Source organism: Oncorhynchus nerka, linkage group LG7 (assembly GCF_034236695.1).
Source record: "Oncorhynchus nerka isolate Pitt River linkage group LG7, Oner_Uvic_2.0, whole genome shotgun sequence".
Lineage (NCBI taxonomy): Eukaryota > Metazoa > Chordata > Actinopteri > Salmoniformes > Salmonidae > Oncorhynchus > Oncorhynchus nerka.
In genome coordinates this window covers 89,103,617-89,119,232 of record NC_088402.1, presented here as the reverse complement: position 1 = coordinate 89,119,232, position 15,616 = coordinate 89,103,617, and positions in this window count along the sequence as shown.

The following is a 15,616-nucleotide window of genomic DNA, read 5'->3' as shown; positions in this document are numbered from 1 at the left end:
AAAATTCCCTGGTCAAGAGTAGTGCACTATAAACTAATGGCATAGGGTGCCATTTGGGTCACAGTTATGTTTGCATAGCCTTAGACCACCCTCCCCCTCACCTCACCCCCTCCATCCCCCTAGCAGGGGTAGGTGTGAAGAGGAGGAGGAGGAGGAGGAGGAGGAGGGGTGAAGAGCAGGTGGAGGAGGAGGGGTGAAGAAGAGGAGGAGGAGGAGGGGTGAAGAGGAGGAGGAGGAGGGGGTGAAGAGGAGGGGGGAAGAGGAGGAGGAGGAGGGGTGAAGGGGAGGAGGAGGGGTGAAGGGAGGAGGAGGGGTGAAGAGGAGGAGGAGGGACCCTCTTGCGAGGAGTTTGTTGGGTCCCTCCTCCTCCCTCTTGCGAGGAGTTTGTTGGGTCCCTCCTCCTCCTCTTCACCCCTCCTCCTCCCCTTCAAAAAACTCCTCGCAAGAGGGTCCCTCCTCCTCCCCTTCACCCCTCCTCCTCCTCCCCTTCACCCCTCCTCCTCCTCTTCACCCCTCCTCTTCACCCCCTCCTCCTCCTCCTCTTCACCCCTCCTCCTCCTCCTCTTCTTCACCCCTCCTCCTCCTCCTCCTCTTCACCCCTCCTCCTCCTCCTCCTCTTCACACCTACCCCTCCTACTCTTCACCCCTCCTCCTCCTCCTCCTCCTCCTCCTCTTCACCCCTCCTCCTCCTCCTCTTCACCCCTCCTCCTCCTCTTCACCCCTCCTCCACCTCTTCACCCCCCTTCTCCACCTCTTCACCCCTCCTCCTCCTCCTCTTCACCCCTCCTCCACCTCTTCACCCCCCTTCTCCTCCTCTTCACCCCTCCTCCTCCTCTTCACTCCTCCTCCTCCTCTTCACCCCCTTCTCCTCCTCTTCACCCCTCCTCCTCCTCTTCACCCCTCCTCCTCCTCTTCACCCCTTCTCCTCCTCTTCACCCCTCCTCCTCCTCTTCACCCCTCCTCCTCCTCTTCACCCCCTCCTCCTCCTCTTCACCCTCCTCCTCCTCTTCACCCCCCTTCTCCTCCTCTTCACCCCTCCTCCTCCTCTTCACTCCTCCTCCTCCTCTTCACCCCTCCTCCTCCTCTTCACCCCTCCTCCTCCTCCTCTTCTTCACCCCTCCTCCTCCTCTTCACCCCTCCTCCTCCACTTCACACCTCCTCCTCCTCCTCTTCACCCCTCCTCCTCCTCTTCACCCCCTCCTCCTCCTCTTCACCCCTCCTCCTCCTCTTCACCCCCCTCCTCCTCCTCTTCACCCCTCCTCCTCCTCTTCACCCCTCCTCCTCCTCTTCACCCCCTCCTCCTCCTCTTCACCCCCCCTCCTCCTCTTCACCCCTCCTCCTCCTCTTCACCCCTCCTCCTCCTCTTCACCCCTCCTCCTCCTCCTCTTCTTCACCCCTCCTCCTCCTCTTCACCCCTCCTCCTCCTCTTCACCCCTCCTCCTCCTCTTCACTCCTCCTCCTCCTCTTCACTCCTCCTCCTCCTCTTCACCCCTCCTCCTCCTCTTCACCCCTCCTCCTCCTCCTCTTCTTCACCCCTCCTCCTCCTCCTCCTCATCTTCACACCTACCCCTCCTACTCTTCACCCCTCCTCCTCCTCTTCACCCCCTTCTCCTCCTCTTCACCCCTCCTCCTCCTCTTCACCCCCCCTTCTCCTCCTCTTCACCCCTCCTCCTCCTCCTCTTCACCCCTCCTCCTCCACTTCACCCCTCCTCCTCCTCCTCCTCTTCTTCACCCCTCCTCCTCCTCTTCACCCCTCCTCCTCCTCTTCACCCCTCCTCCTCATCTTCACCCCTCCTCCTCCTCCTCTTCTTCACCCCTCCTCCTCCTCCTCCTCTTCACCCCTCCTCCTCCTCCTCCTCCTCCACTTCACCCCTCCTCCTCCTCTTCACCCCTCCTCCTCTCCACCCCCCCCCTCCTCCACTTCACCCCTCCTCCTCCTCCTCCTCTTCACCCCTCCTCCTCTCCACCCCTCCCCCTCATCTTCACCCCCTTCTCCTCCTCTTCACCCCCTCCTCCTCCTCCTCCTCCTCCTCCTCCTCCTCCTCCTCTTCACCCCTCCTCCTCTCCACCCCTCCCCTCCTCCACTTCACCCCTCCTCCTCCTCCTCTTCACCCCTCCTCCTCTCCACCCCTCCCCTCCTCTTCACCCCCTTCTCCTCCTCTTCACCCCCCTTCTCCTCCTCTTCACCCCTCCTCCTCCTCTTCACTCCTCCTCCTCCTCTTCACCCCTCCTCCTCCTCTTCACCCCTCCTCCTTCTCCTCATCTTCACACCTACCCCTCCTACTCTTCACCCCTCCTCCTCCTCTTCACCCCCCTTCTCCTCCTCTTCACCCCTTCTCCTCCTCTTCACCCCTCCTCCTCCTCTTCACCCATCCTCCTCCTCTTCACCCCTCCTCCTCCTCCTCTTCTTCACCCCTCCTCCTCCTCCTCCTCTTCACCCCTCCTCCTCCTCATCTTCACACCTACCCCTCCTACTCTTCACCCCTCCTCCTCCTCTTCACCCCTCCTCCTCCTCCTCTTCTTCACCCCTCCTCCTCCTCCTCCTCTTCACCCCTCCTCCTCCTCATCTTCACACCTACCCCTCCTACTCTTCACCCCTCCTCCTCCTCTTCACCCCCTTCTCCTCCTCTTCACCCCTCCTTCTCCTCTTCACCCCCTCCCTCCTCCTCCTCCTCCTCCTCCTCTTCACCCCTCCTCCTCTCCACCCCTCCCCCTCCTCCACTTCACCCCTCCTCCTCCTCCTCTTCACCCCTCCTCCTCTCCACCCCTCCCCTCCTCCACTTCACCCCTCCTCCTCCTCCTTCTTCTCTTTACCCCTCCTCCTCCTCTTCACCCCTCCCCTCCTCCATTTCACCCCTCCTCCTCCTCTTCACCCCTCCCCCTCCTCCTCCTCCTCCTCCTCCTCCTCCTCCTCCTTCATCCTCCGCTTTATACATTTTTAAATAGTGCAGCCAAAATATTACACCATCTTTTCAGGATTACAGTAGTGTATACACACACACACACACACACACACACACACACACTCCGCTTCAGAAGTACCAGATTTTATGATTCTCTGGTTGTCCTTATGTCATACTGCCTCTCCGTTCCTTCTAATGTAACATCCCCACTGGGCGTCTCATTTAATGTAACATCCCCACTGGGCGTCTCATCTAACGTAACATCTCATCTAATGTAACATCCCCACTGGGCGTCTCATCTAAGGTAACATCTCATCTAATGTAACATCCCCACTGGGCGTCTCATCTAATGTAACATCTCCACTGGGCGTCTCATCTAATGTAACATCTCATCTAATGTAACATCCCCACTGGGCGTCTCATCTAAGGTAACATCTCATCTAATGTAACATCCCCACTGGGCGTCTCATCTAATGTAACATCCCCACTGGGCGTCTCATCTAATGTAACATCCCCACTGGGCATCTCATCTAATGTAACATCTCATCTAATGTAACATCCCCACTGGGCGTCTCATCTAATGTAACATCCCCACCGGGGGTCTCATCTAATGTAACATCTCATCTAATGTAACATCCCCACTGGGCGTCTCATCTAATGTAACATCCCCACTGGGGGTCTCATTTAATGTAACATCCCCACTGGGCGTCTCATCTAACGTAACATCTCATCTAATGTAACATCCCCACTGGGCGTCTCATCTAAGGTAACATCTCATCTAATGTAACATCCCCACTGGGCGTCTCATCTAATGTAACATCTCATCTAATGTAACATCCCCACTGGGCGTCTCATCTAAGGTAACATCTCATCTAATGTAACATCCCCACTGGGGGTCTCATCTAATGTAACATCCCCACTGGGCGTCTCATCTAATGTAACATCCCCACTGGGCGTCTCATCTAATGTAACATCCCCACTGGGCGTCTCATCTAATGTAACATCTCATCTAATGTAACATCCCCACTGGGCGTCTCATCTAATGTAACATCCCCACTGGGCGTCTCATCTAAGGTAACATCTCATCTAATGTAACATCCCCACTGGGCGTCTCATCTAATGTAACATCTCATCTAATGTAACATCCCCACTGGGCGTCTCATCTAATGTAACATCCCCACTGGGCGCCTCATCTAACGTAACATCTCATCTAATGTAACATCCCCACTGGGCGTCTCATCTAATGTAACATCCCCACTGGGCGTCTCATCTAATGTAACATCTCATCTAATGTAACATCCCCACTGGGGGTCTCATCTAATGTAACATCTCATCTAATGTAACATCCCCACTGGGCGTCTCATCTAAGGTAACATCTCATCTAATGTAACATCCCCACTGGGCGTCTCATCTAATGTAACATCTCATCTAATGTAACATCCCCACTGGGCGTCTCATCTAATGTAACATCTCATCTAATGTAACATCCCCACTGGGCGTCTCATCTAAGGTAACATCTCATCTAATGTAACATCCCCACTGGGCGTCTCATCTAACGTAACATCTCATCTAATGTAACATCCCCACTGGGCGTCTCATCTAAGGTAACATCTCATCTAATGTAACATCCCCACTGGGCGTCTCATCTAACGTAACATCTCATCTAATGTAACATCCCCACTGGGGGTCTCATCTAATGCAACATCCCCACTGGGCGTCTCATCTAACGTAACATCCCCACTGGGCATCTCATCTAATGTAACATCTCATCTAATGTAACATCCCCACTGGGCGTCTCATCTAATGTAACATCCCCACTGGGCGTCTCATCTAACGTAACATCCCCACTGGGATGTTCTTTAAAGGTTCCCAGAACACATTTAATCTGTTCTTTAAAAGGATCCCAGAACACATTTAATCTGCTCTTTCAAAAGGTTCCCAGAACACATTTAATCTGTTCTTTAAAAGGTTCCCAGAACACATGTAATCTGCTCTTTTAAAAGGTTCCCAGAACACATTTAATCTGTTCTTTAAAAGGTTCCCAGAATATTTCTTTAGGTTGTGGGAACAGCCTGGTGGGAACACTGTGGGACTAGGTGTGTGCCGACATGGCCATACCCGTAGTCATACTCATATCTGTTAATTGACAGTTGATAGTCGGATCGGAATTGGAGGAAACAGAAATGTTTTAATATGCCCAAGTAGATGTTGGCAAAATACCTCCCTGCACGTGTATAGACCAAACAAGTTGCAGGTTAGGAGCAACGTGCAGAGGGGTGTTTGTTTGTCTGTGTGTGTCTGACCTCTGTCTGTGTGTCCTCAACTTGCAGCAGGCAGACCAGTTTTCTGTCACTCAGTCTGAATGCGCATCGGCATTTCATGTCCTCGCCCCACTTGTTAGATATTGTGCACGTTGATAGCTTGAGAGCAAACGTCCTCGCCATGTGGTTTATCATAGTAGTAGACAAACAGGAGGCAGCAGCAGGCTGAATGATCAGACCCAAACAGAGAAGTGAAAGTGATGGGAGTGGTTGGCGAATAACCGCAGTCAACCTGAAATATTGTGTGGATAAAGGCCGAGTGGGTTAGGGTGTTGAATAAAGAGAAAATAAAAACCTTTTCTTTTTTTTTTATCCATAAATGTATTTCTTGATGAGTTTATATCTATAGGCTACATTGAGTTTATATCTATAGGCTACATTGAGTTTATATCTATAGGCTACATTGAGTTTATATCTATAGGCTACTTTGAGTTTATATCTATAGGCTACTTTGAGTTTATATCTATAGGCTACATTGAGTTTATATCTATAGGCTACTTTGAGTTTATATCTATAGGCTACATTGAGTTTATATCTATAGGCTACTTTGAGTTTATATCTATAGGCTACTTTGAGTTTATATCTATAGGCTACATTGAGTTTATATCTATAGGCTACTTTGAGTTTATATCTATAGGCTACTTTGAGTTTATATCTATAGGCTACTTTGAGTTTATACCTATAGGCTACATTGAGTTTATATCTATAGGCTACTTTGAGTTTATATCTATAGGCTACTTTGAGTTTATATCTATAGGCTACGTTGAGTTTTTACCTGTCATTGTTTTATACCATCTGACATTAGTGCGAAAGCCTACGCTTTACGGCCTAACTGAACATGTGTAAAATAGTCTACACGGCCAATCTCCAAATGCTTTTGGGAACAGGCAGTAAACATTCATGTCAATCCACTAGTGGTGTAAAGTACTTAAGTAAAAATACTTCATAGTACTACTTAAGTAAAACAAATACTTCATGGTACTACTTAAGTAAAAAATACTTCATAGTACTACTTAAGTAAAAAATACTTTATAGTACTACTTTATAATACTACATTTTTGGGGGGTATCTGTACTTTGCTTTACTATTACATGCAGTACATTTTAACAATTACATTTACTTTTGTTACTTAGGTATATTTAAAACCAAATATTTTTAGACTTTTATTCAAGTAGTATTTTACTGGGTGACTTTCCATTTTACTTGAGTCATTTTCTATGAAGGTATCTTTACTTTGACTCAAGTATGACAATTGGGTACTTTTTCCACCCCTACAATCCACTGAGGCAAAAAGGACATTGTCGATTTGAAGTTTAATTCAATAAGACAAAAGCTGCGAAAGGAGAGTTGAAAATAAGGAGAAGAGAGGAGCCAGATTTGGCGAAGCGGTAAAAGAGGATGATGATTGCGACGCGTCATACAAATTCAACAGTCACAAGACAGTGCTTCAAATAAGCCTATGGAATGTCAAGGAAACTGTAGTCTATACTGTTTAGATGGGTTAAATGGAAACCGCAATCTGGACACTGACTGTAGGTCGATAACCTCTCACATAATCTTAATAATAAGTCCTGTAGAATTAATAATTTATTGTAGTAAAATTATACACCTATATGTAGGCAAAATGTTGACTTGGGAACAGGAGTGGAGAATTTTCTTTATTTTTATTTCAACATCTTGAGAGAAATGCGCGTGCTCATTAAATACCATCTGCAGAGGTCCTGTCTTTATCAGTGTCATAAAAGCTGATAGCATTTCAACCACATTAAATATGCATTGAAGTCGAACTGAAATAATATCAGAAACACTTTGGTCGTTTTCACAGATTTCCGTTTCCTTATAACTGGTCAAACTGATGTAATTTAGACATTTTGCACAGACAATCGTTCCTGGTTTTTTTTTTGCGTTATTTCATTTTCTCCCCGGTCCCTAAACATCTGCTCCATGAAAGAAGATGACAGGGAAATGTTTTACCAATGTCAACTAGAGCGAAGAATTCATTCTATCGATCTATTACATTATTCTGTTGAGCAACGTTTTATTTTGTGTTGTAGTGCAACATATAGCAACAGAAAGAAACTACATGTATCTCATTATAGACAAGTTGACGAACAAATAGCCTGCCAAAATGTCGGAAATTATAAGAAGAAACATGTCGAAATCAGGCAATAACAACAACAAAAACCCTGCACCCCCTGTCAAAAATTGTTAATTTGACTAGGCTATAGCGCATTTTCTATATTTGCAGGTTAGGGTTGGGTGTGGGCCTTAGATTGAACTTTATGACGTTTAGCTCGGTGATTGCAGACGGATCAAACAGCTGACCCGTACACCACTAGCGAGCGAATAGAGAAATACAATTTTAACTCTATCCAATCAGAACAGGAGAATCAACGCCCTTCTCTTTACAGACAGGCAAACTAGCCAGTTGAGTTATTTAGATCGCGTACATTCGCACCTCACTTGACTGACATGAGAAAGATTCGTGCTGGCCACGAAATTATTTTTTTTCACAATCACGGATAATTACAAAAAATACTCGGATCATATTCGTATCCAGAAAATTGCCCATATCACGTTGCGATAGTCGTTTTGTCCGACTACTTGGCACACCTCTAGTGGGGACATCACAAAATATATGTTTCCAAAACACAAAAACTGTCCGGTTGTGTGGATAATTCTACAATGTTTCTTTTAGGCTGTATAAAACATTCACCTGGTGTTACAAGAACGTTCCCAGAACACATTTAGTATTTATTTTATTTTAAACGTTCCCAGAATGTGTCTTTAGGTTGTGGGATCATTGTGGGGATATGAACAACAGATCGGTTCCCAAAACACTAAAACTGTCCGGTTGTACTGACATTCAGATACTGTTCGTATCAGGGTGAAACAGGAGATTCCTATAATGTAAAAATGTTGACAGAACACCTGGTAAAATTCTTTAAAGGTTCCCAGAACATTTAATTCATTTATGGGAGTAGTAAGAATATTTTTTGTGATATTCACATATAATCTGTTTATGAAGTTCATAGCATATTTTGTTTTTAAGCATAATATTTGATTGATGTACACTCAATATACATTTGACCATGTCTTGGAGTTCCTCAGAACATGTACAATAACCACAATGTTCTCAGAATGTACATTTGTTGAGTTCTAAAGACAGGTTTTTTTTTTGTTTAAAAAAAAGAATCCTCTGCACCACCAGGGAAGCTCTCAAATATATATATTTCTTTCAGTACATAGCCATGGCAGTATGGTCAATCAGGAATTCCATGCTTCCTTTTTAAAAATCCTTCTTAGACTGGGATATACTGGTAACTGAGTTGTTCACCACCCTCTTCATATGCTGTGTACTTCTGGGCCCATATTTACAAGGTGTCCAAGACTATGAGTGCTGATCTATGTGTGCTTTTCAGATCATAAACAACAAGGGGACAAGGGGATCTTTTGCACTCCATTATTTCTATCTCTACTTTGCACATTCTTCCACTGCAAATATAACATGCTAGTGTTTTACTTGCTATATTGTATTTACTTTACCTCCCTTATCTCACCTCATTTGCTCACATTGTATATAGACTTATTTTTCTACTGTATCATTGACTGTATGTTTGTTTTACTCCATGTGTAACTCTGTGTTGTTGTATGTGTTGAACTGCTTTGCTTTATCTTGACCAGGTTGCAGTTGTAAATGAGAACTTGTTCTCAACTTGCCTACCTGGTTAAATAAAGGTGACATTAAAATTAAAAATCAAGCATTTTAAAGTAGGAATTAAATCAGGTCCGTTTAAAAAAACATTGAACAGTCAAGTTTTACACAATGATGATTTTATTTAATTTATTTTTTTTCAATTGTCTAAATTTGGCATTTCTGACTGGATTTATACATCTGGATGAAATAAAGACATCCTCTCTTCTAGAAGATTATATCTGAGCCTCCATTTTGTCAAAATGAACATTGATAAGGTATATGTGGGATTGAACCTTTAACCTTAAGCTCTACATGCAGATCATTTACTCACTGTTCCACCTGGGGATAACTGTGGTGTTCTGTACTTTTGTTCAGTCTAATATGGTCAATCAGAACACAGAACGTACGATCCTATCCCTCTGGTGCCCCATTGTCTCTGGTCAAAAGTAGTGCACTGAATAGGGTGCCATTTGAGACGGATCCAGCCTGGCTGTCCTGCTGTTTCCCCATCACTGGTTTGTGTAACAGAAGCAGTGCAACAGGAAGGATCTCTGTCTTGTCCACACACCGTGTCTCTCCTTTGTCCTGCACGCTGACACTAGGTAAAATGCCCCCCCCCCCGCCAGCATACTGTATCTCTCCTGTCGCATACAGGTCTGAAATATCACCCTCTATCCCCTGTCTCGCTCTCTCTCCTCAATCTAGTACACTCCCTATGACGCCAGGTGAAATCCCCCGAGCAGCATCTCTCTCTCTCTCTCTCTCTCTCTCTCTCTCTCTCTCTAGTACACTCCCTATGACACCAGGTGAAAGGCCCCGAGCAGCATCTCTCTCTCTCCTCAATCTAGTACACTCCCTATGACGCCAGGTGAAATCCCCCGAGCAGCATCTCTCTCTCTCTCTCCAATCTAGTACACTCTATGACGCCAGGTGAAAGGCCCCGAGCAGCATCTCTCTCTCTCTCTCCAATCTAGTACACTCGCCAGGTGAAATCCCCCGAGCAGCATCTCTCTCTCTCTCTCTCTCCAATCTAGTACACTCCCTATGACGCCAGGTGAAATCCCCGAGCAGCATCTCTCTCTCTCTCTCTCCAATCTAGTACACTCCCTATGACGCCAGGTGAAATCCCCCGAGCAGCATCTCTCTCTCTCTCTCTCTCCAATCTAGTACACTCCCTATGACGCCAGGTGAAAGGCCCCGAGCAGCATCTCTCTCTCTCTTCAATCTAGTACACTCCCTATGACACCAGGTGAAATCCCCCGAGCAGCATCTCTCTCTTTCTCTCTTCAATCTAGTACACTCCCTATGACGCCAGGTGAAATCCCCCGAGCAGCATCTCTCTCTCTCTCTCTTCAATCTAGTACACTCCCTATGACGCCAGGTGAAAGGCCCCGAGCAGCATCTCTCTCTCTCTCCTCAATCTAGTACACTCCCTATGACACCAGGTGAAATGCCGAGCAGCATCTCTCTCTCTCTCCTCAATCTAGTACACTCCCTATGACACCAGGTGAAATGCCGAGCAGCATCTCTCTCTCTCCTCAATCTAGTACACTCCCTATGACGCCAGGTGAAATCCCCCGAGCAGCATCTCTCTCTCTCCTCAATCTAGTACACTCCCTATGACGCCAGGTGAAATCCCCCGAGCAGCATCTCTCTCTTTCTCTCTTCAATCTAGTACACTCCCTATGACGCCAGGTGAAATCCCCCGAGCAGCATCTCTCTCTCTCTTCAATCTAGTACACTCCCTATGACGCCAGGTGAAAGGCCCCGAGCAGCATCTCTCTCTCTCTCCTCAATCTAGGACACTCCCTATGACACCAGGTGAAATGCCGAGCAGCATCTCTCTCTCTCCTCAATCTAGTACACTCCCTATGACACCAGGTGAAATGCCGAGCAGCATCTCTCTCTCTCCTCAATCTAGTACACTCCCTATGACGCCAGGTGAAATCCCCCGAGCAGCATCTCTCTCTCTCCTCAATCTAGTACACTCCCTATGACGCCAGGTGAAAGGCCCCGAGCAGCATCTCTCTCTCTTAATTCAATTCAAGGGGCTTCATTGGCATGGGAAAAATGTCAACATTGCCAAAACAAGTGAAGTAGATAATAAACAAAAGTGAAATAAACATGAAAAAATGAACAGTAATCATTACACACACAGAAGTTCCAAAAGAATAAAGGCATTTCAAATGTCATATTATATATATATATATATACACAGTGTTGTAACAATGTACAAATGGTTAATGTACAGAAGGGGAAATAAATAAACCTAAATATAGGTTGTATTTACAATGGTGTTTGTTCTTTCCTGGTTGTCCTTTTCTTAAGGCAACAGGTCATAAATCTTGCTGCTGTGATGGCACACTGTGGTATTTCACCCAGTAGATATGGGAGGTTAGCAAAATGGTTTTTATTTGTGAATTGTTTGTGTACCTGTGTATTTTGAGGGTAATTGGTGTTTCTAAATATGGTCATACATTTTGCAGGAGGTTAGGAAGTGCAGCTCAGTTTCCACCTCATTTTGTAGGTTGTGAGCACATAGCCTGTCTTCTCTTGAGAGCCATGTCTGCCTACGGCGGCCTTTCTCAATAGCAAGGCTATGCTCACTGAGTCTGTACATAGTCAAAGCTTTCCTTAAGTTTGGGTCAGTCACAGTGGTCAGGGTAGCCTAGTGGTTAGAGCATTGGACTAGTAACTGGAAGGTTGCAAGTTCAAATCCCCGAGCTGACAAGGTACAAAATCTGTCGTTCTGCCCCTGAACAGGCAGTTAACCCACTCTTCCTAGGCCGTCATTGAAAATAAGAATTTGTTCTTAACTGACTTGCCTAGTAAAATAAAGGTAAAATAAAAATTCTGCCACTGTGTATTCTCTGTTTGGGGCCAAATAGCATTTTAGTCTGCTCTGTTTTTTGTTTGTTAATTCTTTCCAATGTGTCAAGTAATTATCTTTTTGTTTTCTCATGATTTGGTTGGGTCTAATTGTGTCGCTGTCCTGGGGCTCTGTGGGGTTTGTTTGTGTTTGTGAACAGAGCCCCAGGACCAGCTTGCTTAGGGGGCTCTTCTCTAGGTTCATCTCTCTGTAGGTGATGGCTTTGTTATGGAAGGTTTGGGCATCGCTTCCTTTTAGGTGGTTGTAGAATTTAACATCACCTTTCTGGATTTTGATAATTAGCAGGTATTGTCCCAATTCTGCTCTGCATGCATTATTTGGTGTTCTACGTTGTACATGGAGGATATTATTGCAGAATTCTGCGTGCAGAGTCTCAATTTGGTGTTTGTCCCATTTTGTGAATTATTGGTTGATGAGCGGACCCCAGACCTCATAACCATAAAGGGCAATGGCTGATTGAAGTATTTTTTAGCCAGATCCTAATTGGTATGTTGAAATTTATGTTCCTTTTGATGGCATAGAATGCCCTTATTGCCTTGTCTCAGATCGTTCACAGTTTTGTGGAAGTTACCTGTGGCGCTGATGTTTAGGCCAAGGTATGTATAGTTTTTTGTGTGCTCTAGGGCAACGGTGTCTAGATGGAATTTGTATTTGTGGTCCTGGTGACTGAAACTTTTTTGGAACACCATTATTTTTGTTTGACTGAGATTTACTGTCAGGTCCCAGGTCTGACAGAATCTGTGCAGAATATCTAGTTGCTGCTGTAGGCCCTCCTTGGTTGGTGACAGAAGCACCAGATCATCAGCAAACAGTAGACATTTGACTTCAGATTCTAGTAGGGTGAGGCTGGGTGCTGCAGACTGTTCTAGTGCCCTCGCCAATTCGTTGATATATATATTGAAGAGGGTGGGGCTTAAGCTGCATCCCTGTCTCACCCCACGGCCCTGTGGAAAGAAATGCGTGTTTTTTTGCCAATTTTAACCGCAGACTTGTTTGTGTACATGAATTTTATAATGTCATGTGTTTTTCCCCCAACATCACTTTCCATCAATTTGTATAGCAGATCCTCATGCCAAATCGAGTCAAAAAAAGCTTTTTTGAAATCAACAAAGCATGAGAAGACTTTGCCTTTGTTTTGGTTTGTTTGTTTGCCAATTAGGTGTGCAGGGTGAATATGTGTTCTGTCATACAATAATTTGGTAAATGGCCAATTTGACATTTGCTCAGTACATTGTTTTCACTGAGGAAATACACAAATCTGCTGTTAATGATAATGCAGAGGATTTTCCCAATCTTGCTGTTGACGCATATCCCACGGTAGTTATTGGGATCAAATTTGTCTCCACTTTTGTGGATTGGGGTGATCAGTCCTTGGTTCCAAATATTGGGGAAGATGCCAGAGCTAAGGATGATGTTAAAGAGTTTAAGTATAGCCAATTGAAATGTGTTGTCTGAATATTTTATAATTTCATTGAGGATACAATCAACACCACAGGCCTTTTTGGGTTGGAGGGTTTTTATTTTGTCCTGTAGTTCATTCAAAGTAATTGGAGAATCCAGTTCAGGTAGTCTTTAATAGTTGATTCTAAGATTTGTATTTGATCATGTATATGTTTTTGCTGTTTGTTCTTTGTTATAGAGAGTCAAAAAGATTGGAGAAGTGGTATACCCATACATCTCCATTTTGGATAGATAACCCTTCGTGTTGATGTTTGTTTAGTGTTTTCCAATTTTCCCAGAAGTGGTTAGAGTCCATGGATTCTTTAATTACATTGATTTCTGACGTGCTGTTCCTTCTTTTTCCGTACTGTATTTCTGTATAGTTTTGGTGATTCATCATAGTGAAGGCTGTTAATTTTCTTCGGTTTCCTGTTTGAAATTTTTAGATTTGATAGGGAAGCTGAGATATCAAATATATTGTTTAGGTTTTCTACGTTTACACCTTCACTATTACAGTGGAACGTTTTGTCAGGAAGTTGTCTAAAAGGGATTGAATTTGTTGTTGCCTAATTGTTTTTTGGTAGGTGTCCACATTACATTCCTTCTATCTATAGTATTTCCTAATATTACTCAGTTCCTTTGGCTTTGATGCCTCATGATTGAGTATTGCTCTGTTTAAGTAGACTGTGATTTTGCTGTGATCTGACTGGGGTGTCAGTGAGCTGACTGAACGCTCTGAGAGACTCTGGGTTGAGGTCAGTGATAAAGTAGTCTACAGTACCACAGCCAAGAGATGAGCTATTTGTATACCTACCATAGGAGTCCCCTCGAAGCCTACCATTGACTATGTACATACCCAGCGTGTGACAGAGTTGCAGGAGTTGTGACCCATTTTTGTTGGTTATGTTATCTTAGTTGTGCCTAGGGGGTCATATGGGGGAGGTAATGCTTTCACCTCCAGGTAGGTGTTTGTCCCCCTGTGTGCTGAGGGTGTCAGGTTCTTTTCCGGTTCTGGCATTAAAGTCACCACAGACTAGTACATGTCCCTTGGCCTGGAAATGATTGATTTCCCCCTCTAGGATGGGGAAACTGTCTTCATTCAAATCAAATCAAATGTATTTATAAAGCCCTTCTTACATCAGCTGATATCTCAAAGTGCTGTACAGAAACCCAGCCTAGTCCTCTTCTGGCTGTGCCGGGTGGAGATTATAACAGAACATGACCAAGATGTTCAAATGTTCATAAATTCCAACATGGTCAAATAATAATAATCATAGTAGTTGTCGAGGGTGCAGCAAGTCAGCACCTCAGGAGTAAATGTCAGTTGGCTTTTCATAGCCGATCATTCAGAGTATCTCTACTGCTCCTGCGGTCTCTAGAGAGTTGAAAACAGCAGGTCTGGGACAGGTAGCACGTCTGGTGAACAGGTCAGGGTTCCATAGCCGCAGGCAGAGCATTTGAAACTGGAGCAGCAGCACGGCCAGGCGGACTAGGGACAGCAAGGAGTCATCAGACCAGGTAGTCCTGAGGCATGGTCCTAGGGCCCAGGTCCTCCAAGAGAGCGAAAGAAAGAAAGAGAGAAAGAAAGAAAAAGAGAATTAGAGAGAGCATACTTAAATTCACCGGATAAGACAGGAGAAATACTAAAGATATAACCCGACACATAAACTACTGCAGCATAAATACTGGAGGCTGAGACAGGAGGGGTCATTAAAGTATGGAGATTCGAGTGGGGGGTTATAGGTAGCACACAGGAGGACATTTTTCTCTGTTAAGATCATTTCCTTTTGAATTTCTAGCTAAAATGTAAAATGTTCCTGTTTTGATTAATTTAATGGAGTGAGTTAGGTCTGCTCTATACAATATTAGCATACCCCCTGAGTCCCTTCCCTGTTTCACACCTGGTAGTTTGGTGGATGGGACTACCAGCTCTCTGTAACCTAGAGGGCAACCAGTGGGTCCGTCTCCTCTATACCATGTTTCTCGTAAGATGACAATGTCTGTATTTAAGATTTCTTTGGTGAAGTCCAGGTTCCTGCTCTTTAGGCCGAAGGGAGATGACCTCAGGCTTGGGAAATTCCAGGATGAGATAGTGAAGACTTTGTGTTCCATAAAGTGTCCAATGTTGTTGGTCGTGTGGTTTGGCCTCGAGCCAGTAAGTGTGAGCAGAGCCTGCTGAGCATCTGGTACATGCCATCGGCTCGGGCTAGTGTAAGAGTGGGGGTTGGGCCTGTTTGCCTGCTCAAGGCCTGGGCGTATGTGTTCTCTCTCTCTCGTGTGTGTGTGTGTGTAAAATGCTCCCAGCAGCATATCCCTCATCCCCTCTACATGCAGGGCTGTTCAGTAATGACATCCCTCTGATAAA